At 38.0% G+C, this 24,690-nt stretch overlaps 2 long non-coding RNA genes across 2 annotated transcripts in view; one reads left to right on the forward strand and one right to left on the reverse strand.

Moving 5' to 3' along the window:
• The window catches only part of LOC124256805, a 219,190-nt gene that overhangs the window by 97,812 nt on the left and 96,688 nt on the right, over window positions 1–24,690 (reverse strand). The window contains exon 4 of the long non-coding RNA XR_006893109.1: window positions 21,677–21,758. This is a non-coding gene — a long non-coding RNA (uncharacterized LOC124256805). The remainder of the gene's footprint in view (window positions 1–21,676; window positions 21,759–24,690) is intronic.
• The window catches only part of LOC124256803, a 174,469-nt gene that overhangs the window by 69,279 nt on the left and 80,500 nt on the right, over window positions 1–24,690 (forward strand). The gene's annotated exons all lie outside the window — the stretch shown is intronic.

Here is a 24,690-nt window from a genome sequence, read left to right on the forward strand (position 1 = left end):
AATCTAATGAGTGATTGCCATTACCATATTGAATGCTAAACATTGCTTGACCAGTATAAAAAAATATACTGATGTATATTTTTACTTTTTATTTAATGTCTTTATTTATGTTGCCTAGAAACAGCATAATTCCCATCTAATTCACTCATGAATTCATATACCTGGTCTCATAAATGTATTACGCTTTGAAGTGGCAATATCAATATCTTCGTTCAACTGTTTTAAATTTAATACTGAAAGTATTTTTAATTATACTAACCTCATATATATTGTGATAAAAATATTTAATTTAAGTGTTAAATTCTAGAACAAGAGAATGTTATCAAAACCTGAAACGAGGAATTAATTCCCTTGTCGAACCCGGATCTTTTTTACTCGTACTGTTACCGTATCATAACAACTAGAATACTAGTAAAATCATATTGTTTCCTTGGCAACGCCCATAATATATCATTGTAAAATCATATTGTTACCCTGGTATCACCTTGTTCTTGGAAACTCCAATTGCTTGACATCTAGACAACATTGTTACATCCTGCCTATTGTATTGGTCTCACGCTGTATCCTAGTATGTAATGCAAGAAACCTGGTTATATTCAAATTATACTATTTTATACTCCTTTCATTAGCCTCACAACACAAAGATTATGAACATGAAAAATCCTATCTCACACAAGTAAATCGTAATCTGAATTCTTGTGAATTATTTTTTTGCCATCTTGGTAACATCCTGACTCTGTCCCAGGAAAATGCCATCTTTCACCAAATAACACCTAGACTAAAGGCTTGTAAATTATTTATGTTACCCTGATGGCATTCAGATTATATCCTAGAAAAATCCTATTTAGTCTAATACCACACAGACTATATCCATGTAAAATATTTATTGTATCCTGATTATACCAGACTAAATCCTTGTAAAATGTTATAGTTTCCCAAAGAGAACCCAACTATATCCTTGCCAAATTATATTTCTATCCTGGAAATGCTTAGACGGTGTCATTATATAATACTGACTTTAGCCAGCTAAGATGCACACTATTTGTGCTCATCTTTACATGAGAATACCTAAACAATGTTCGCGTGAAAGATTAACTTTACACAGGTTGCAAGTATGTAACCAAGGTAACTCCCAGATTATATCTTTGTAAAATGTTATCTTCATTCTGGAAACGTCTTGACTATGTATTTGTCCCTGTACCACAAAGGCTTTACGCTTGTTTAATATTTATTTTGCCTTTGTAATATCCAGGTTATAAATCATATAATATTATTTTAGCAGGCGAATAGCCAGTCAATACCATGGATAAGGTCAAGGCAATACCCTGGTAAAATTATATTTTTACACAAGTAATGCTCCTACTCTTAATGTTACCCAGGTAACGCCAAGGCCAGGCTAAATCATGTAAAAAATGTTGTTACCCAGGTAACTCCCTGACTAAATCCTTGTAAATTGTTCATGTTACCAAGGTAACGCCCAGATGAAATCCCTGTACAGTATTTATGTTATCCAGGTACCACCTAGGCTATATTCCTGTAAATATTTATGTTACCAAGGTAAAACCCATAGTATATCCTTGTACAACATTTATGTTACCAAGGTAATGCCCAGACTGTAGCATTGTAAACTATTTATGTTACCAAGGAGACCCCAAGTCAATATGTTTATAAAATATTTATAGTACCAAGGTGACACCAAGGCTATATCTTTGTAAAATATTTATGTTACCAAGGTAACGACCAGTCTATATATTTGTAAAATATTTATGTTACCAAGGTGACACCCAAACTATATCCTTGTGAAATATTTATGTTACTGGGGTAACATTCATACGATATCACTATAAAATATTTGATTCCAAGGTAACACCCAGACTAAAATCTTGAAAATTGTTCATGTTACCAAGGTAACGACCAGACTGTATCCTTGTAAAATATTTATGTTATCAAGGTGACACCCAAACTATATCCTTGTATAATATTCATGCTCTTCAGTTCATGCTCTTTTGAAATATTAATGTAACCCCAGCAACATCTCAGCCTCGTGTCATAGTAACGTCACCCTGGTGACCCCAATGTTTTGCCCTGAAATATCAATGTCACCCAGGTATACCCACACTATATCGTTGCAACATGTGTAACCGTCTTATCACGGATATATCCGTGTAAGTCATCTCTGTGCCTTGGTATATATCACAAGTCTAAATATATCTTTGTCTTTACCTGGTGAATATTAATATTTCCCTTGTTGCACCAAGATTAGATCCTTTCAAAATATATAATATATAAATATTACCTTGTGAACAGTGCATGTTCTTATACTTATTATCCAGGTATCATCCAGACTGTATATTTGTAAACGATTACTGTTAATCAGGTTGTACAGAGACAATATCCTTGTAACATGCCATTGTTCCTCTAAAACGCCCAGATTGTGTCCTTATCAAATACTATTGTTACTTTTGAAACACTCAGACTATATCTGAAAATATGTAAAATACTAATCATACATAAGTATTAATTCTTTGCATCTGTACCACACACACGTGTCAATCCTCCTTATCTGTGTCACATAATTATTAATTCTCAGTTTATGTACTACACACAAGCATTCAATCTCATTATATGTGCCACAAACAAGTATTAATTCTCATTATATGAACCAGACACAAGTATTAATTATCAGTACCTGTACCACATACAAGTATCAATTTTCGGTATCTGTGCCACACACAAGTATCAATTATCGGTATCTGTGCCACACACAAGTATCAATTGTCGGTATCTTTGACACACACAAGTATCAATTCTCAGTACCTGTACCAGATACAAGTATCAATTCTCAGTACCTGTACCCCATACAAGTATCAATTCTCAGTACCTGTACCACATACAAGTATTTATTCTCAGTACCTGTGCCACACAAGTATCAATTTTCGGTATCTGTGACACACACAAGTATCAATTTTCGATATCTGTGCCACACAAGTATCAATTCTTGGTATCTGTGACACACACACAAGTATCAATTCTCAGTATCTGTGCCACACACACAAAAGTATCTTTAGTATCTCTGCCACGTACAAGTGTCAATCCTCAGCATCTGTGCCACATACAAGTATCAATTCTCGCATCCGTTGCACACAAGTATCAATTCTCGGCATTTGTACCACACACAAGTGTCAATCTTCAGTATCTGTGCCACACACAAGTATCAAACCTCAGTATGTGTGCCACACAAGTATCAATTCTCGGTATCTGTGACACACACAAGTATCAATTCTTAGCATCTGTGGCACACACACAAAAGTATCAATTCTCAGTATCTGTGCCACACAATCTTTAGTATCTGTACCACATACAAGTATCGATTCTCGGCATCCGTGCCACATACAAGTATCAATTCTCGGTATCTGTGCCACATACAAGTATCAATTCTCGGTATCTGTGACACACACAAGTATCAATTCTCAGTATCTGTGACACACAATCTTTAGTATCTGTGCCACATACAAGTATCAATCCTCAGCATCTGTGCCACATACAAGTATCAATTCTCGGCATCCGTGCCACACAAGTATCAATTCTCGGTATCTTTGACACACACAAGTATCAATTCTCAGTATCTGTGACACACACACACAAGTATCAATTCTCAGTATGTGTGCCACACAATATTTAGTATCTGTACCACATACAAGTATCGATTCTCGGCATCCATGCCACATACGAGTATCAATTCTCGGTATCTGTGCCACATACAAGTATCAATCCTCAGCATCTGTGCCACATACAAGTATCAATTCTCGGCATCCGTGCCACAACTGTCAATCTTCAGTATCTGTGCCAGACACAAGTATCAATCCTCAGTCTGTGTGCCATACAAGTATCAATTCTCGGTATCTGTGACACACACAAGTATCAATTCTCGGTATCTGTGCCACACACACACACACACACACACACACACACACACACACACCAATCAATCCTCGACATCCGTGCCACACACAAGTGTCAATCTTCAGAATCTGTGCCAGACACAAGTGTCAATCCTTAGTATCTGTGCCACACAAAAGTATCAATCCTCAGTATGTGTGCCACACAGGTATCAATTCTCGGTATCTGTGCCACATACAAGTATCAATTCTCGGTACCTGTGCCACATACAAGTATCAATCCTCAGCATCTGTGCCACATACAAGTATCAATTCTCGGCATCCGTGCCACACACAACTGTCAATCTTCAGTATCTGTGCCAGACACAAGTATCAATCCTCAGTCTGTGTGCCATACAAGTATCAATTCTCGGTATCTGTGACACACACAAGTATCAATTCTCGGTATCTGTGCCACACACACACACACACACACACACACACACACACACACACACACACACAAAAGAGTATCAATCCTCAGCATCTGTGCCACATACAAGTATCAATTCTCGACATCCGTGCCACACACAAGTGTCAATCTTCAGTATCTGTGCCAGACACAAGTGTCAATCCTTAGTATCTGTGCCACACAAAAGTATCAATCTTCAGTATGTGTGCCACACAGGTATCAATTCTCGGTATCTGTGCCACATACAAGTATCAATTCTCGGTACCTGTGCCACATACAAGTATCAATCCTCAGCATCTGTGCCACATACAAGTATCAATTCTCGGCATCCGTGCCACACAAGTATCAATTCTCGTCATCTGTACCACACACAAGTATCAATTTTCGATATCTGTGCCACACAAGTATCAATTCTCGGTATCTGTGACACACACAGGTGTCAATCTTCAGTATCTGTGCCACACACAAGTGTCAATCCTCAGCATCTGTGCCACATACAAGTATCAATTCTCGGCATCCGTGCCACACAAGTATCAATTCTCGGCATTTGTACCACACACAAGTGTCAATCTTCAGTATCTGTGCCACACACAAGTATCAATCCTCAGTATGTGTGCCACACAAGTATCAATTCTCGGTATCTGTACCAGATACAAGTATCAATTCTCAGTACCTGTACCCCATACAAGTATCAATTCTCAGTACCTGTACCACATACAAGTATTTATTCTCAGTACCTGTGCCACACAAGTATCAATTTTCGGTATCTGTGACACACAACAAGTATCAATTTTCGATATCTGTGCCACACAAGTATCAATTCTTGGTATCTGTGACACACACACAAGTATCAATTCTCAGTATCTGTGCCACACAATCTTTAGTATCTCTGCCACGTACAAGTATCAATCCTCAGCATCTGTGCCACATACAAGTATCAATTCTCGGCATCCGTGCCACACAAGTATCAATTCTCGGCATTTGTACCACACACAAGTGTCAATCTTCAGTATCTGTGCCACACACAAGTATCAAACCTCAGTATGTGTGCCACACAAGTATCAATTCTCGGTATCTGTGACACACACAAGTATCAATTCTTAGCATCTGTGGCACACACACAAAAGTATCAATTCTCAGTATCTGTGCCACACAATCTTTAGTATCTGTACCACATACAAGTATCGATTCTCGGCATCCGTGCCACATACAAGTATCAATTCTCGGTATCTGTGCCACATACAAGTATCAATTCTCGGTATCTGTGACACACACAAGTATCAATTCTCAGTATCTGTGCCACACAATCTTTAGTATCTGTGCCACATACAAGTATCAATTCTCAGCATCTGTGCCACATACAAGTATCAATTCTCGGCATCCGTGCCACACAAGTATCAATTCTCGGTATCTTTGACACACACAAGTATCAATTCTCAGTATCTGTGACACACACACACAAGTATCAATTCTCAGTATCTGTGCCACACAATATTTAGTATCTGTACCACATACAAGTATCGATTCTCGGCATCCATGCCACATACGAGTATCAATTCTCGGTATCTGTGCCACATACAAGTATCAATCCTCAGCATCTGTGCCACATACAAGTATCAATTCTCGGCATCCGTGCCACAACTGTCAATCTTCAGTATCTGTGCCAGACACAAGTATCAATCCTCAGTCTGTGTGCCATACAAGTATCAATTCTCGGTATCTGTGACACACACAAGTATCAATTCTCGGTATCTGTGCCACACACACACACACACACACACACACACACACACACACACACACACACACACACACAAGTATCAATCCTCGACATCCGTGCCACACACAAGTGTCAATCTTCAGAATCTGTGCCAGACACAAGTGTCAATCCTTAGTATCTGTGCCACACAAAAGTATCAATCCTCAGTATGTGTGCCACACAGGTATCAATTCTCGGTATCTGTGTCACATACAAGTATCAATTCTCGGTACCTGTGCCACATACAAGTATCAATCCTCAGCATCTGTGCCACATACAAGTATCAATTCTCGGCATCCGTGCCACACACAACTGTCAATCTTCAGTATCTGTGCCAGACACAAGTATCAATCCTCAGTCTGTGTGCCATACAAGTATCAATTCTCGGTATCTGTGACACACAGTATCAATTCGGTATCTGTGCCACACACACACACACACACACACACACACACACACACACACACACAAAAAAAAGAGTATCAATCCTCAGCATCTGTGCCACATACAAGTGTCAATTCTCGACATCCGTGCCACACACAAGTGTCAATCTTCAGTATCTGTGCCAGACACAAGTGTCAATCCTTAGTATCTGTGCCACACAAAAGTATCAATCTTCAGTATGTGTGCCACAGAGGTATCAATTCTCGGTATCTGTGCCACATACAAGTATCAATTCTCGGTACCTGTGCCACATACAAGTATCAATCCTCAGCATCTGTGCCACATACAAGTATCAATTCTCGGCATCCGTGCCACACAAGTATCAATTCTCGTCATCTGTACCACACACAAGTATCAATTTTCGATATCTGTGCCACACAAGTATCAATTCTCGGTATCTGTGACACACACAAGTGTCAATCTTCAGTATCTGTGCCACACACAAGTGTCAATCCTCAGCATCTGTGCCACATACAAGTATCAATTCTCGGCATCCGTGCCACACAAGTATCAATTCTCGGCATTTGTACCACACACAAGTGTCAATCTTCAGTATCTGTGCCACACACAAGTATCAATCCTCAGTATGTGTGCCACACAAGTATCAATTCTCGGTATCTGTGACACACACAAGTATCAATTCTTAGCATCTGTGGCACACACACAAAAGTATCAATTCTCAGTATCTGTGCCACACAATCTTTAGTATCTGTACCACATACAAGTATCGATTCTCGGCATCCGTGCCACATACAAGCATCAATTCTCGGTATCTGTGCCACACACAAGTATCAATTCTCGGTATCTGTGCCACATACAAGTATCAATTTTCGGCATCCGTGCCACAACTGTCAACCTTCAGTATCTGTGCCAGACACAAGTATCAATCCTCAGTCTGTGTGCCATACAAGTATCAATTCTCGGTATCTGTGACACACACAAGTATCAATTCTCGGCATCCGTGCCACACAAGTATCAATTCTCGGTATCTTTGACACACACAAGTATCAATTCTCAGTATCTGTGACACACACACACAAGTATCAATTCTCAGTATCTGTGCCACACAATATTTAGTATCTGTACCACATACAAGTATCGATTCTCGGCATCCATGCCACATACGAGTATCAATTCTCGGTATCTGTGCCACATACAAGTATCAATCCTCAGCATCTGTGCCACATACAAGTATCAATTCTCGGCATCCGTGCCACAACTGTCAATCTTCAGTATCTGTGCCAGACACAAGTATCAATCCTCAGTCTGTGTGCCATACAAGTATCAATTCTCGGTATCTGTGACACACACAAGTATCAATTTTTGGTATCTGTGCCACACACACACACACACACACACACACACAAGTATCAATCCTCAGCATCTGTGCCACATACAAGTATCAATTCTCGACATCCGTGCCACACACAAGTGTAAATCTTCAGTATCTGTGCCAGACACAAGTGTCAATCCTTAGTATCTGTGCCACACAAAAGTATCAATCCTCAGTATGTGTGCCACACAGGTATCAATTCTCGGTATCTGTGCCACATACAAGTATCAATTCTCGGTACCTGTGCCACATACAAGTATCAATCCTCAGCATCTGTGCCACATACAAGTATCAATTCTCGGCATCCGTGCCACACAAGTATCAATTCTCGGCATCTGTACCACACACAAGTGTCAATCCTTAGTATCTGTGACACACACAAGTATCAATTCTCAGTATGTGTGACACACACACACAAGTATCAATTCTCAGTATCTGTGCCACACAATCTTTAGTATCTGTACCACATACAAGTATCGATTCTCGGCATCCATGCCACATAAAAGTATCAATTCTCGGTATCTGTGCCACATACAAGTATCAATTCTCGATACCTGTGCCACATACAAGTATCAATCCTCAGCATCTGTGCCACATAAAAGTATCAATTCTCGTCATCCGTGCCACACACAAGTGTCAATCTTCAGTATCTGTGCCAGACACAAGTATCAATCCTCAGTCTGTGTGCCACACAAGTATCTATTCTCGGTATCTGTGACACACACACACACAAGTATCAATTCTCAGTATCTGTGCCACACAATCTTTAGTATCTGTGCCACATACAAGTATCAATTCTCGGCATTCGTGCCACACAAGTATCAATTCTCGGCATCTGTACCACACACAAGTGTCAATCCTCAGTGTCTGTGCCACACACAAGTATCAATCCTCAGTATGTGTGCCACACAAGTATGAATTCTCGGTATCTGTGACACGCACACACAAGTATCAATTCTCAGTATCTGTGCCACACAATCTTTAGTATTTGTACCACATACAAGTATCGATTATCAGTAACAGTGCCACACACAAGTATGAATCTCAGTACCTGTGCCACACACAAGTATCAATCCTTAGTGTCTGTGCCAGACATAAGTATCAATTCTCGGTATCTGTGCCAGACATAAGTATCAATTTTCGGTATCTTTGCCACACACAAGTAGCACTTCTCATTATCTTTACCACAAAGGCGCATCAATCCCAAGTATCTGTACCACACACAATCATCAATTCTTAGTATATGTTTACTGATACACAGTACTGATTCCAGGTACTTCTTTCCCACCCTAATAAATATCATTTTATGTCAGCACAAATCATAATTTCCCAAATGGCTTTTTCTTCGGCTGTTACCTATTTTTATGAATGCAATCATATTTCTTACAGTTCTTAAAAACTGTTTTGCCAACCAACGTATTTTTAATGAAAATACGTCCATCTCATCGTTATAAAGGCCACAGCAGTTTTTGTTCCTTGTGTTTTGAATAAAAATAACATTTTGAAACAACAATTTGAAGAAAACAACAGTACGTTGCACGTGTGCCTATAATTGAGTACGGGCGGTGGGGAAGCCTAGTGGTTAAAGCGTTCACTCGTCACACCGAAGACCCGGGTTCGATTCCCCACATGGGTACAATGTGTGAAGCCTATTTCTGGTGTCCCCCGCCGTGATATTGCTGGAATATTGCTAAAAGCGGCGTAAAACTAAAACCACTCACTCACCCACTATATTGGGACTACACACATTATAGAAACACATATCAGCTGTAGTTGATCACAGCAGCCCTATGAGTGGAATAGTTGCTCTTCATATCAACCACTGATATGCTAAAATAAGCAAAGTAAATTACTTATACGTTTGATCCAGTTTATTTGGTAATTCCGATTCCTTTATATTTGTGATAAACTCTGCTGAACATAAAACGTGACTCGAATGTGGACGCATCGTCGTTCAAAAAATATTTGAAGTGCAGGAGAGATCACCCATACATGTTTTACTTTCATTACCTTTGTTATATTTGCTTCATGAATTGTCATACACAGCTGTACTGTTTCTCATTCTGCAAATCCAGTTTCTATCTATGTCAAGGTCATCGCTTTCTGCAAAATTACCACATGTAGCCATTCATCGTTCATCATTTGAAAACATTCTTTTACCACACAAACAAAAATGGGTGGAAATAAAAATATTTTCTTTGACGTTTTAAAAAAATGTTCGCTTGTGCTTCATTTACCATCCCATTTTAAACATTGAATGGGATTCCATTCAAATTGCAGCATATGCCTCGTTTATCGTAGACGTGTCTCTATCTGACTTTTTAACTATGGTATTGATGACTAACTTCTGACCTGCTTGGACAATTGTTATTTCTTAGGGCGATCCATCTCCGTCCCCTACCGGCACCGCTCGTCTTGCCCTTACAGTTTGTATATAATAAAAGTTCTTTAGAAAGGCAGAGTGTGAGGGTTTATAGGAGTTAATGTGGTTTCGTTGTTGTGCTGAGTAACAACCATTGAAACTTTGAATGATACGCGTGTGTGTGAGAGAGAGAGCGAGAAAGAAAGAACGAGAGAGAGAGAGAGAGAGAGAGAGAGAGAGAGAGAGAGAGAGAGAGAGAGAGAGAGAGAGAGAGAGAGAGAGAGTGTGATGAGTGTGCGATACATATATATATATGTATCTATATGTGTGTATATGCATGTGTTTTGTATCTACATGTATATGCATGTGTTTTTGTGTGTAATTATATGTGTGTTAGTGTGGCTGAAAGTGTGTGAGAGTTTCGTGTGTGTGTGTGTAGGGGGTGGTGCTGAATGTGTATTGGTACTCTCTCTCTCTCTCTCTCTCTCTCTCTCTCTCTCTCTCTTTTTCTCGCTCCAATTAATCAGCACATATCAACTCAATGCCATCTAATTAAAGGAAACATCAGCTACCTCAATGTCTGTTATAGTCTGTATACAGTAACTGTAATATAAGCGTCAAAGTCAGTTCAATAACCTGTGTTACTGTTACACGACTGTGTTACTATTACACGACTGTATTACATGACTGTGTTACTATTACACGACTGTGTTACTATTACACGACTGTGTTACTATTACACGACTGTGTTACTATTACACGACTGTGTTCCTATTACACGACTGTGTTACTATTACACGACTGTATTACACGACTGTTACACGACTGTATTACACGACTGCATTACACGACTGTGTTACTGTTACACGACTGTGTTACTATTACACGACAGTGTTACTGTTACACGACTGTGTTCCTATTACACAACTGTGTTACTATTACACGACTGTGTTACTATTACACGACTGTGTTACTATTACACGACTGTGTTACTATTACACGACTGTATTACACGACTGTGTTACTATTACACGACTGTATTACTCGACTGTGTTACTATTACACGACTGTGTTACTATTACACGACTGTATTACACAACTGTGTTACTATTACACGACTGTGTTACGATTACACGACTGTGTTACTATTACACGACTGTGTTACTATTACACGACTGTATTACACGACTGTGTTACTATTACACGACTGTGCTACTATTACACGACTGTGTTACTATTACATGACAGTGTTACTATTACACGACAGTGTTCCTATTACACAACTGTATTACACGACTGTATTACTATTACATGACAGTGTTACTATTACACAACTGTGTTACTATTACACGACTGTATTACACGACTGTGTTACTATTACGACTGTGTTACTATTACACGACTGTGTTACTATTACACGACTGTGTTACTATTACACGACTGTGTTACTGTGTTACTATTACACGACTGTGTTACTATTACACGACTGTGTTACTATTACACGACTGTGTTACTATTACGACTGTGTTACTATTACACGACTGTGTTACTATTACACGACTGTGTTACTATTACACGACTGTGTTACTATTACACGACTGTGTTACTATTACACGACTGTGTTACTATTACACGACTGTGTTACTATTACACGACTGTGTTACTATTACACGACTGTGTTACTATTACACGACTGTGTTACTACTACACGACTGTGTTACTATTACACGACTGTGTTACTATTACATGACAGTGTTACTATTACACGACAGTGTTCCTATTACACAACTGTATTACACGACTGTATTACTATTACATGACAGTGTTACTATTACACAACTGTGTTACTATTACACGACTGTATTACACGACTGTGTTCCTATTACACGACTGTGTTACTATTACACGACTGTGTTACTATTACACGACTGTGTTCCTATTACACGACTGTATTACACGACTGTGTTACTATTACACGACTGTGTTACTATTACACGACTGTGTTACTATTACACGACTGTGTTACTATTACACGACTGTGTTACTATTACACGACAGTGTTACTATTACACGACTGTGTTACTATTACACGACTGTGTTACTAGACTGTGTTACTATTACACGACTGTGTTACTATTACACGACAGTGTTACTATTACACGACTGTGTTACTATTACACGACTGTGTTACTATTACACAACTGTGTTACACGACAGTGTTACTATTACACGACTGTGTTCCTATTACACGACTGTATTACACGACTGTGTTACGATTACACGACTGTGTTACTATTACACGACTGTGTTACTATTACACGACTGTGTTACTGTTACACGACTGTGTTACTATTACACGACAGTGTTACTATTACACGACTGTGTTACTATTACACGACTGTGTTACTATTACACGACTGTGTTACTATTACACGACAGTGTTACTATTACACGACTGTGTTTATGCATCACTATCTAATATTAAACCCTACCGAGAACCCGTCATTATCTGATAGGTGGACAAACATAGCCCCTGGGGTGAACAATTCTAAGCACTAGCAACTTTTAATTGCAGCATATTTTATCTGGTAATTGACAGTTTATCTTGTCAACAATATGTCAGCTAAAACGTCAACAGCAGCAACAGCAACAACTACAACAACAACTACTACTACTACTTAGTCTACTACTACTGCTGCTGCTGCTACTACAACTTTTCCTACTACTACTACTACAATAATAATAATACAGTTAATGATGATGATGATGATGTTGTTGATGACGACGACTTTACATACCAAAGGAAACCATTTACGGCGTCATTGGTTAAATACATTGAATCGCTTGACCACACCCTATGCAAATAAATTAGAGTGCGGAAATGACTTAAGAAGAAAACTTCCGCTCCACTTTCGAAGCCGAAAAAAGGACGACTTGTAAATGATCATGATCACGTGTTGATTGGCGTCTGCCTTAAAATGCCAATATGCGGTGTCTTATGTTTAACGCACGTCCACTCCATGCGCAGCATGCACTCGTAATTTCGGTCTACTCCCATTTGTGAGAACTCCCAATTGTGAGACTCCCAGTTATGAGACAGTGGAGTAGGTAATTAACAAAGAAAACATACCATACTCCCCTGTCTGATAGAATGGATTACCCCTAGCTAATTACTGATTTGTTATGTAACTGAATCTTGTGGAAGTCTTAATGAAACTTTATAAGATAAATTGATTAACATACACTTTGTGTAGGTAACTTCGTGATCATTTGAAAGAGAAATCAATTTACCTACTCAGATTTACATCCTTCTCCGAAACTACAAGATATAGTTTAAGAAATAACTCTGAAATACAAGTTTACAGTCGAACTGCCTCTTATGCCAAATCCTTTTTACCCGGCACTACCCGTTATAACCTGGATACCATTTTGAACGGAAACAAAGAATTTACTCCTTGTGTAAACCAGAAAATAGTTGAATCTGTCCACGATTATATCATCAAGACACAACGCTTCAAATTTTCTCAGGAAAATACTTAAATTAACGCAACAACCTTCTCATGATTGATTTATATTCCTACAATAGCTTGTTAGACACACACAACTGTAACTCTCTAATTATGACTCCTTAGAGAATAGTTGTATTTGATGTACACTTAAAATATATTCATGCAATAGTCAATATCGATGACGTCACATCCTCCATTTCAATTTGTATTTTATGTTGCATGGGAGCGGTGTTAACATAACCTGTAATGCTTGTTCACCAATCCCAATTCATTTTCATACGTAATAAAATATATGGTTAAACCAAAATGACTTTCAAACTTCATAATAGTCTATTTCTTCTGTGTAAATAGAATCTTTGATAATCTATTTCATTAATCTACTCATCAATGACTCCTGTGGGTACTCTTCAACAGCTGGGCTGATCCCACTTTCATTGTAGGGATGTGGAAACACCACCTATGTGCACTGAACCATTAATTAATGTGTCTCACAACTGGGAGTTCTCACAAATGGGAGGACACCGTAATTTCCGATCAATTCCATAATTCAAATGGGTTCTTTTCTTTTTTCACGGTTGTACTGTGTATCTTATAAGGTCAAACATTTCCTCGTGTTCACATATCGGTATATATTTCCTAAAAGCCTGAACATCAACCCTTTTGGACACTTTACATGACCGAAATGGCACCAACACCCCGATGGTAATTCTTGGGGCGGTAGGGTAGCGTAGTGGTTAAAGCGTTCGTTCGTCACGCCGTAGACCCGGGTTCGACCCGGATACAGTTTGTAGTGCCCATTTCTGGTGTCCTCCACCGTGATATTGGTGTAATATTGCTAAAAGCGGCGTAAAACTAAACCCATTCACTCACTCACCCAAGTAAACTCAAGTGAGAGGGCTATTGATATCTTTTGACCCTTCCCGCTGAATATTTGTGTAAAAATCTATTTAAAACTGTTAAACTCTAATTATCGGTCATATTCCAACCTATTCCAACCTACATGATAAAGTTTATAGATTTTTCTCATCTCGTAAATTATACGTGCCATTATACGAGTCATTAACATGCTCAAATCACACATACCTAATGCGCGCTTCTTCTCGATTTCACAATAGCACCCCCGCCGTAATATTGCTCACTCACTCACTCACTCACTCACTCACTCACTCACTCACTCAATTTCACAATAGCACCCCCGCCGTAATATTGCTCACTCACTCACTCACTCACTCACTCACTCACTCACTCACTCACTCACTCCAGAACAGCAAACCATGATTGTCGTAAGAGACGACTAATAGGATTGGGTGGTCAGGCCCGCTGACGGTTGACACATGTCATCGTATCCCAACTGCAAAGATCGATCCATGACATCCATCACTGGATTGTCTGGTCCCGTCTCGATTATACAACTGGAATATTGCTGAGTGCAATAGTGTACAAACAAAGAAATTGACACACTTTCCTCAATTTAACCTTTATACCATCTTTATGATTAAAGTTTGCAAAGTTATATTGAAATAAATAATCTGTTTCTCACCTGGGAGTGTGAAATATTAATGGGTTTTTTTTTTTTCAAATGCTTTTTGAATCGAACCCGGGCCTTCGGCTACCCCACTGCCAGACTCAAAGATGAATAATATTTCATTTTTTTACCCAAATTGATTTTTGTCATTTCCCTTAACGTCACCACACTGTAAATAGCTTACGTCGTGACGCCATGCATAGTTAATGATGTAATTCCATTTGATCATACATTGGTTTTTAGAGAAACATCCGTCATTAAGCTGTGTTGACATATGGTTCTGTCACTTACAATGTTACTGAGGGTACCTTGTCTTTTACAGGAAAAAAACACGTCTTCATATCTATATATCAAGACCTATACTGGAACTGAAATAAGTCGACACCACCAGCACGCTACATCTTGTTTTCAGCGCTAATTAATGTAACCTCAGAGGATTGGGCATTACTTAAATGATATACAGTCACTTTTTGTGATGTAACATTACTTAAGTGCAAGGCAGTGATCTCTGATGATGTAACATGGCAGTGAGTGAGTTTAGTTATACACCGTATCATGGCGGGGGACACCAGAAATTGGCTTCACACATTGTACCCATGTGGGGAATCGAAACCGGGACTTCGGCGTGACGAGCAAACGCTTTAACCACTAGGCTACCACACCGCCCCATTAGGATGAACATTAACTCAAATGATGCAACAGTACTTTAATCAGTTACAGCTGATGATGTTACAGCACTTTTGTGATATAAAGTTACAACTGATGATGTTACAGCACTTTAACGATATAAAGTAACTGATAATGTTACAACACTTTATGTGCTATAAAGTTACAACCGATGATGTTACAGCACTTTAACGATATAAAGTTACAACTAATGGTGTTACAGCACTTTAACGATATAAAGTTACAACTGATGATGTTACAGCACTTTAACGATATAAAGTTACAACTAATGGTGTTACAACACTTTAACGATATAAAGTTACAACTGATGATGTTACAGCACTTTAACGATATAAAGTTACAACTGATGATGTTACAGCACTTTAACGATATTAAATTACAACTAATGGTGTTACAGCACTTTAACGATATAAAGTTACAACTAATGGTGTTACAGCACTTTAACGATATAAAGTTACAACTAATGGTGTTACAGCACTTTAACGATATAAAGTTACAACTAATGGTGTTACAACACTTTATGTGTTATAAAGTTACAACCGATGATGTTACAGCACTTTAACGATATAAAGTTACAACTAATGGTGTTACAACACTTTAACGATATAAAGTTACAACTGATGATGTTACAGCACTTAAACGATATAAAGTTACAACTTATGATGTTACAGCACTTTAACGATATAAAGTTACAACTGATGATGTTACAGCACTTTAACGATATAAAGTTACAACTAATGGTGTTACAGCACTTTAACGATATAAAGTTACAACTGATGGTGTTACAGCACTTTAACGATATAAAGTTACAACTAATGGTGTTACAGCACTTTAACGATATAAAGTTACAACTGATGATGTTACAGCACTTTAACGATATAAAGTTACAACTGATGATGTTACAGCACTTTAACGATATAAAGTTACAACACTTTATGGTGTTAACTAATGGTGTTACAGCACTTTAACGATATAAAGTTACAACTATAATGGTGTTACAGCACTTTAACGATATAAAGTTACAACTAATGGTGTTACAGCACTTTAACGATATAAAGTTACAACTAATGGTGTTACAGCACTTTAACGATATAAAATTACAACTAATGGTGTTACAGCACTTTAACGATATAAAGTTACAACTAATGGTGTTACAGCACTTTAACGATATAAAGTTACAACTGATGATGTTACAGCACTTTAACGATATAAAGTTACAACTGATGATGTTACAGCACTTTATAAAGATATAAAGTTACAACTGATGATGTGTTACAGCACTTTAACGATATAAAGTTACAACTAATGGTGTTACAGCACTTTAACGATATAAAGTTACAACTAATGATTTAACGATATAAAGTTACAACTGCAGCACTTTAACGATATAAAGTTACAACTGAATGGTGTTACAGCACTTTAACGATATAAAGTTACAACTGATGATGTTACAGCACTTTAACGATATAAAGTTACAACTGATGACAACTGTTACAGCACTTTAACGATATAAAGTTACAACTGATGATGTTACAGCACTTTAACGATGTTACAACTAATGGTGTTACAGCACTTTAACGATATAAAGTTACAACTAATGGTGTTACAGCACTTTAACGATATAAAGTTACAACTAATGGTGTTACAGCACTTTAACGATATAAAGTTACAACTATGGTGTTACAAGATATAAAGTTACAACTAATGGTGTTACAGCACTTTAACGATATAAAGTTACAACTGATGATGTTACAGCACTTTAACGATATAAAGTTACAACTAATGATGTTACAGCACTTTAACGATATAAAGTTACAACTGATGGTGTTACAGCACTTTAACGATATAAAGTTACAACTGATGATGTTACAGCACTTTAACGATATAAAGTTACAACTGATGATGTTACAGCACTTTAACGATATAAAGTTACAACTGATGGTGTTACAGCACTTTAACGATATAAAGTTACAACTAATGGTGTTACAGCACTTTAACGAAAGTGGTACGATGTTAACTTTTAACGATATAAAGTTACAACTAATGGTGTTACAGCACTTTAACGATATAAAGTTACAGCTAATGGTGTTACAGCACTTTAACGATATAAAGTTACAACTGATGGTGTTACAGCACTTTAACGATATAAAGTTACAACTGATGATGTTACAGCACTTTAACGATATAAATTTACATCGGTTACTAATGATCTTCAGCTAATACTGGTACTGTAACATTGCTATTATGACATACAACTACTCCTGTAACTAGTAGTCTAGTGTTGCAACATTGTTTTTCTTGGTAAAACAGAACATTCTATACGGTTACCTCAGGTGATGTAACAGTACTTGAATCACACAAGTTACTTCTGGCGATATAACGGTACTCGAATTACACACTTAGTTATATCTTATGACAACAGCACTTGAATTATACAGTTATTTCTAGTGATGTAATAGTACTTGAATTGTTCAGTTGTTTCTAGGGATGTAACAGTACTTGAATTATACAGTTACTTCTAGAGATATAATAGTACTTGAATTATAGTTACTTCTGGCGATTTAACTGTTCTTAAATTATACTGTTACTTCTAGGGATGTACACAGTTACTTCTGGCGATAAAACAGAACTTGAATTACACAGTTACTTCTAGTGATATAACAGAACTTGAATGATACAGTTACTTCTAGTGATATAACAGAACTTTAATTATATAGTTACTTCTAGTGATATAACATAACTTGAATGATACAGTTACTTCTAGTGATATAACAGAACTTGAATTACACAGTTACTTCTAGTGATATAACAGAACTTGAATGATACAGTTACTTCTAGTGATATAACAGAACTTTAATTATATAGTTACTTCTAGTGATATAACAGAACTTTAATTATATAGTTACTTCTAGTGATATAACAGAGCTTGAATGATACAGTTAATTCTAGTGATATAACAGAACTTTAATTATATAGTTACTTCTAGTGATATAACAGAACTTTAATTATATAGTTACTTCTAGTGATATAACAGAACTTTAATTATATAGTTAGTTCTAGTGATGTAACAGAGCTTAAATTATACAGTTACTTCTTGTGATGGAACAGAGCTTAAATTATACAGTTAATTCTAGTGATGTAACGGTACTGGATTATACACAGTTACTTCGGGTTAGAAGATCCGGGTTAGAATATTGATCTACAGAAACCCATGCTTGTTGTAAGAGGCGACTAACGGGATCGGGTGGTCAGGCTCGCTGACTTGGTTGACATATGTCATCGGTTCCCCATTGCGTAGACCGATGCTCATGCTGTTGATCACTGGATTGTGTGGTCCAGACGCGATTATTTACAGACCGCCGTCATATAGCTGGGATATTGCTTAAATGTGCGGCTTAAATGTGAACTCACTCACTCTGGCGATATAACAGAACGTGAATGATACAGTTACTTCTAATGATGCAATTATACACAGTTACCATATGCTTGTCCTGATATACTATCATGCAATATATATAAATCTGGGGCGGTGGGGTAGCCTAGTGGTTAAACTGTTCGCTCGTCACGCCGAAGACCCGGGTTCGATTCCCCACATGGGTACAATGTGTGAAGCCCATTTCTGGTGTCCCGCGCCGTGATATTGCTGGAATATTGCTAAAAGCGGCGTAAAACCATACTCACTCACTCACATATATTTCTGGTGATGTATCAAAGTAGTCATGCTCTTTGTTAGGGCTGGGACGGGTAGGAAAAAATGGAATCGAGTACCCGCATGTACTTACCCGAATCGGAATCGAGTACACGAGTACCCGTCCCAGCCCTACTCTTTGTCGAGATTAACAAATTATATTTTGGACACTCTGTACCTCTAATTGTAATACGTATGTCAGATGATAACATTAGGGTTACAGATGAACCAAATGGGATCTTTCGGGACCAATGACCAACTCCCACATGGCTTTGTCAATCTGGGGTTACCCTTGACTGGGATCCTGTCAACCTAAACGGTTTCTTGTAGGCAGGGCACTATACGGCATTATTTGGTCTTCGGTGCCGAATGGAAACAAACTGAAAACTACACGCAGTCTGTTATCAAAGTAAAATTGCTTTCCCTGGAAATATTCTCAGTAAAAGAGTTTGTTATAATTTCAATACCCCAGTACAAACTTGCAATGTGTAGGCGTGTCAACGTGTTTGCTTAAATATGAGACATGGGACGCTGCCATGCGCAGCTATTGCCATATATGGTGCAGATTTGTCCGGCGCTCTCTGACCGACGCATCTTAGTTAAATGCGCTCTTTTTGCTCCGCGAAATGACAACGGAAGCAGTTTTCGGAGTGTTTAGACATGCCCTTGTCATTGCTCTCGTAACAACCTAAAGGTATGACCCCTAAAAGACATCAATCTACCATTCCTTCACCGCAGAAGTGGTTGTATTATCAGATTAATAATGGGAAATAATTAAAATAGGGGGCTGAAACTTCAGATATATTTTGCTTACACGTCCATAAACATCATTATAAACCTGAGGCTGTAATTGAGTAATTATTGATCATGTTTTTGTATGTCTGTTGTCTTGCGTTGTATTTACCGAAGTTGAACTTTAAACATTGTTTCCACCGATTAGGGTTGTCTTATATTACTTAATTGGTATCTGCCATAAAATGTAGGTTTGTAGACAAACAAAAGGATTCTGATTGACTGGAATCAAATTTGCTAGAACTCTAAATTAAACCGGACGATCAGAAGGAAATACCAAATTCGATACCTGATGTGCTGAAACCGAATTTTTATTATTTATTATTATTATAGGATATTTATATAGCGCACATATCCACGCAACTTCTACATGCTCAAGGCGCTGGTATTTTTCCCCTAGATCATTGGATGTCAATCTCAACGGCACATCGTATTATCAATCTCAACTCCCTGGGGAGTATACAACTCTTACTGCCACTAGGCGCACTGAGTTATTGTGGCTTTCTCGTCCTAACGAGGTACCCATTCACAGCTGGGTGGACTGGGACACATAGTCACAGTACTTTGTCCAAGTTCACTGCACGTTGCTGTACCCGCAACTAGGTATTTGTAATGTACCTCTGAACACAATGGTTAAACTATGCAATACAGTCATACAGCGTTGTGTCGAACGTACTGTTGTTTCGAAATAGACGTTTGTTCCTTGTGTGTTCCTAACTGAGTCTTAATTTTGCGGTCGTGTCGAGCTTCGGATCTGGAAGTTCCACACAACTGTGTTTGTACTTAAATGAAGACAATTACTGGATGGTACATTGTAATGATGAATAATACTGTGTTTATCCGTATGAATTCCGGATGAATCATACTGTATTCATCCGGATGAATAATACTGTGCCCATCCGTATGAATTCGGGATGAACAATACTGTGTTCATCCGGATGAATAATACTGTGCCCATCCGTATGAATTCCGGATGAACAATACTGGTCCATCCGTATGAATTCCGGATGAATAATATTGTGTTCATCCGTATGAATTCCGGATGAACAATACTGGTCCATCCGTATGAATTCCGGATGAATACATAGGTCTGGGGGATCCAATGTCCCTGTCTGGGGAATGTCATACTATCCAAGTGGTGTGTATTGTTGTTCATTATATCAACCTCTGCATCAATCGTTAGTATTAACACTTTGAATACACAAAAACAACAACAATGAAACATACTTCGGTAATTGTTACTTGTGAATTCGACGACTTCTCTCTCCCATTCTTCTCCTTCTGCTCCGTCCATGCTGTTTGTTTCCCCCTGAAACAAAACCCGGGTATATTAGTACAGATGGTAGGAGACACAAACACAGTCGCTATATTTGTTCGTTTCTCTTATTCCACATTGGGGTAGAATTGCCTCCTTTTCTAATATTGGGTAGAAGAAACAACAGCAGTCGCACTTTTTCCCCGCTTCGAGATGATGTTCCAGTTTAGAATTGACTCATTTCAGTGGAGGAGTTAGACGAAACAACCACTGTCGCTGTTCTTATTCGTTTCTCATATTCCACATTTTCACAGAGTGAGCTTCTTTAGTTGAACCAGGATTCGGTGGTTCGAATTACAAATGGCTTGTACGCGCAGTTTTCACGCTCGTTTCCTTCGGGGTTTTCGCCCCCATCTTGCAGGCACTGCCCATAGCTTCTTTAAACAACACTCACTCATTTATAGGTTTAAGTCTTGGTGTGCCCACGTGACTTGACCTGTGTTCACGTCACATGACCATTGCACCCTTCCGGTCATTGACGCAGACTTCTTCATTACTGGGCTTTCTGGTAGAACCATATTTTGGTTCACAGTTCTCGATCGCGATTTTACTTCGCGGAAAGCGCCTGCATTGATATTCCTGTGTTGAATCAGTCGCTCAGTTCGGCAAATGCATCTGGTATGAAGATATCAGTTTCGATTGGTCGACAGTACTTAAGTAATCAATAAAAAACTGGGTAGGACTGAGAGGAGAGGAGAAGACTGAGGAGGCGATGGAGAAGAACGGGCAGGATTGGGAGTAAATGGGACGAGAGAGAGAGAGAGAGAGAGAGAGAGAGAGAGAGAGAGAGAGAGAGAGAGAGAGAGAGAGAGAGAGAGAGAGAGAGAGAGAGAGAGAGAGAGAGAGAGAGAGAGAGAGAGAGAGAGAGAGAGAGAGAGAGAGAGAGAGAGAGAGAATATTATTATGCATGAGTTTGTGACTTGTTGTCTTTATTGAAAAGTAAACACATATATTTAAGAACCCTAGCATGTTGAGAGTATTCACAATGTCAACCAACCAAACCCCCCCCCCCCGACACACACAACACACACGCACACACACGTACACATATCTTGACCCTATGTTAAGCCCTCGTTAGTGTTGTTCTCTTTTGTAATCTAATGAGTGATTGCCAGTACCATATTGAATGCTAAACATTGCTTGATTAGTATAATCAATTGAAAAGTAAACACATATATTTAAGAACCCTAGCATGTTGAGAGTATTCACAATGTCAACCAACCAAACCCCGACACACACAACACACGCACACACACGTACACATATCTTGACCCTATGTTAAGCCCTCGTTAGTGTTGTTCTCTTTTGTAATCTAATGAGTGATTGCCAGTACCATATTGAATGCTAAACATTGCTTGACCAGTATAAAATATACTGATGTATATTTTTACTTTTAATTTAATGTAATGAGAGAGAGAGAGAGAGAGAGAGAGAGAGAGAGAGAGAGAGAGAGAGAGAGAGAGAGAATATTATTATGCATGAGTTTGTGACTTGTTGTCTTTATTGAAAAGTAAACACATATATTTAAGAACCCTAGCATGTTGAGAGTATTCACAATACCATGTGATATGATATGATATGATATGATATGATATGATTTGATATGCTGGCTGGTTGTTTAGTTGTTTATCGCCGCACAATATTCCAGCTATATGACGGCGGTCTGTAAATAACGAATAATACTCGAGTCTCGACCAGACAATCCTAGTGATTAACAGCATGAACATCGATCTGCGCAATACTTCAATCAAATTTTATCCGTCGTTTAGGCCACATGGACCATAGTACAATTGTATTGTAAGATATACAGTCGTTGTCACATGACCAAAATTACATTAAGAAGATCTTAAGCTAAATATTTTTAGCAGATATATAGATGTTAGACGTAATATATTTACATCAGGTGTGCTTATTATTTGTTGCAAAGTTAATCTAGTTTTACAATATTTTTGATGAACAAAAAGTATTCATTACGGAGCAGAAAATATCTAAAACAGATAAAGAAAACATGGTATTCATTTTCTACAACATTCATATCACAGTGCAAACAAGCAGATTCTATATCAGAATTATCATTGACTTTCTTTTTACGTTGTTGATTTACCCTGAAATCATGAAGAGATCTAACTAAGTTTCTAGTTTCAAATTTATGGATATATGTTTCGCATTGGAATAAGTTCTTTATACTAGAATAATGTGACAAATATGATGATTCAATACTTTGCTGCCAGGATTGTATGTACATATCAATCAAACGTCTTCTGAAAGTAGATATGAAAATAGTGGCATCACCAACATCTTGCATAACCCATACATAGCTAAAACCACTTGTACATAACATCTCACGAACGTGAGAAACCCAGTTAATTTTACCATGATCGTCATGTAATTTAAGCATTTTATAACAATGTAAAGGATGACGTGAAACATTCATTCTTAGTAACTTAATCCAATATTTTATAACTTTTATCTGCGTTTTTATGAAGAAACAGTATCGTCCGGTTTCTCCAAGAATAGCTTTGCGCAATAAGAATCTTCACGGGTATTTGTTATGCAATATAGAATGCTTTGTCAAAGATTTTTAAGACACTCATAAATCCGATATGCCAGTTATATGGAGGACATTATTAACTTAGACGAATCGGTGATAAATTGATGTCTGATACATTTCCCTAATTTCACTTGAATCATCAATTCGCTTGACAATTGATTTGCCGTTGCGTGTGACGTGTGTCTTTGTCTTTGTCTTTGTATAGATGATGTTTGGTAGATTTCCCGATAATTTTTCCTTTTTTGCTTAACTCCATACTGTGGTTCGTGGGTTTTACCAAAGCAGCAACTTCTAAGACCCACTCACTCACTTACTCATTCCACAACTCACTCTACAACACATTCACCTACTGATTCACCCACCAACTCACTTATT

This window comes from Haliotis rubra, unplaced genomic scaffold, assembly GCF_003918875.1.
Source record: "Haliotis rubra isolate DU_JTF1 unplaced genomic scaffold, ASM391887v1 Scf64, whole genome shotgun sequence".
Lineage (NCBI taxonomy): Eukaryota > Metazoa > Mollusca > Gastropoda > Lepetellida > Haliotidae > Haliotis > Haliotis rubra.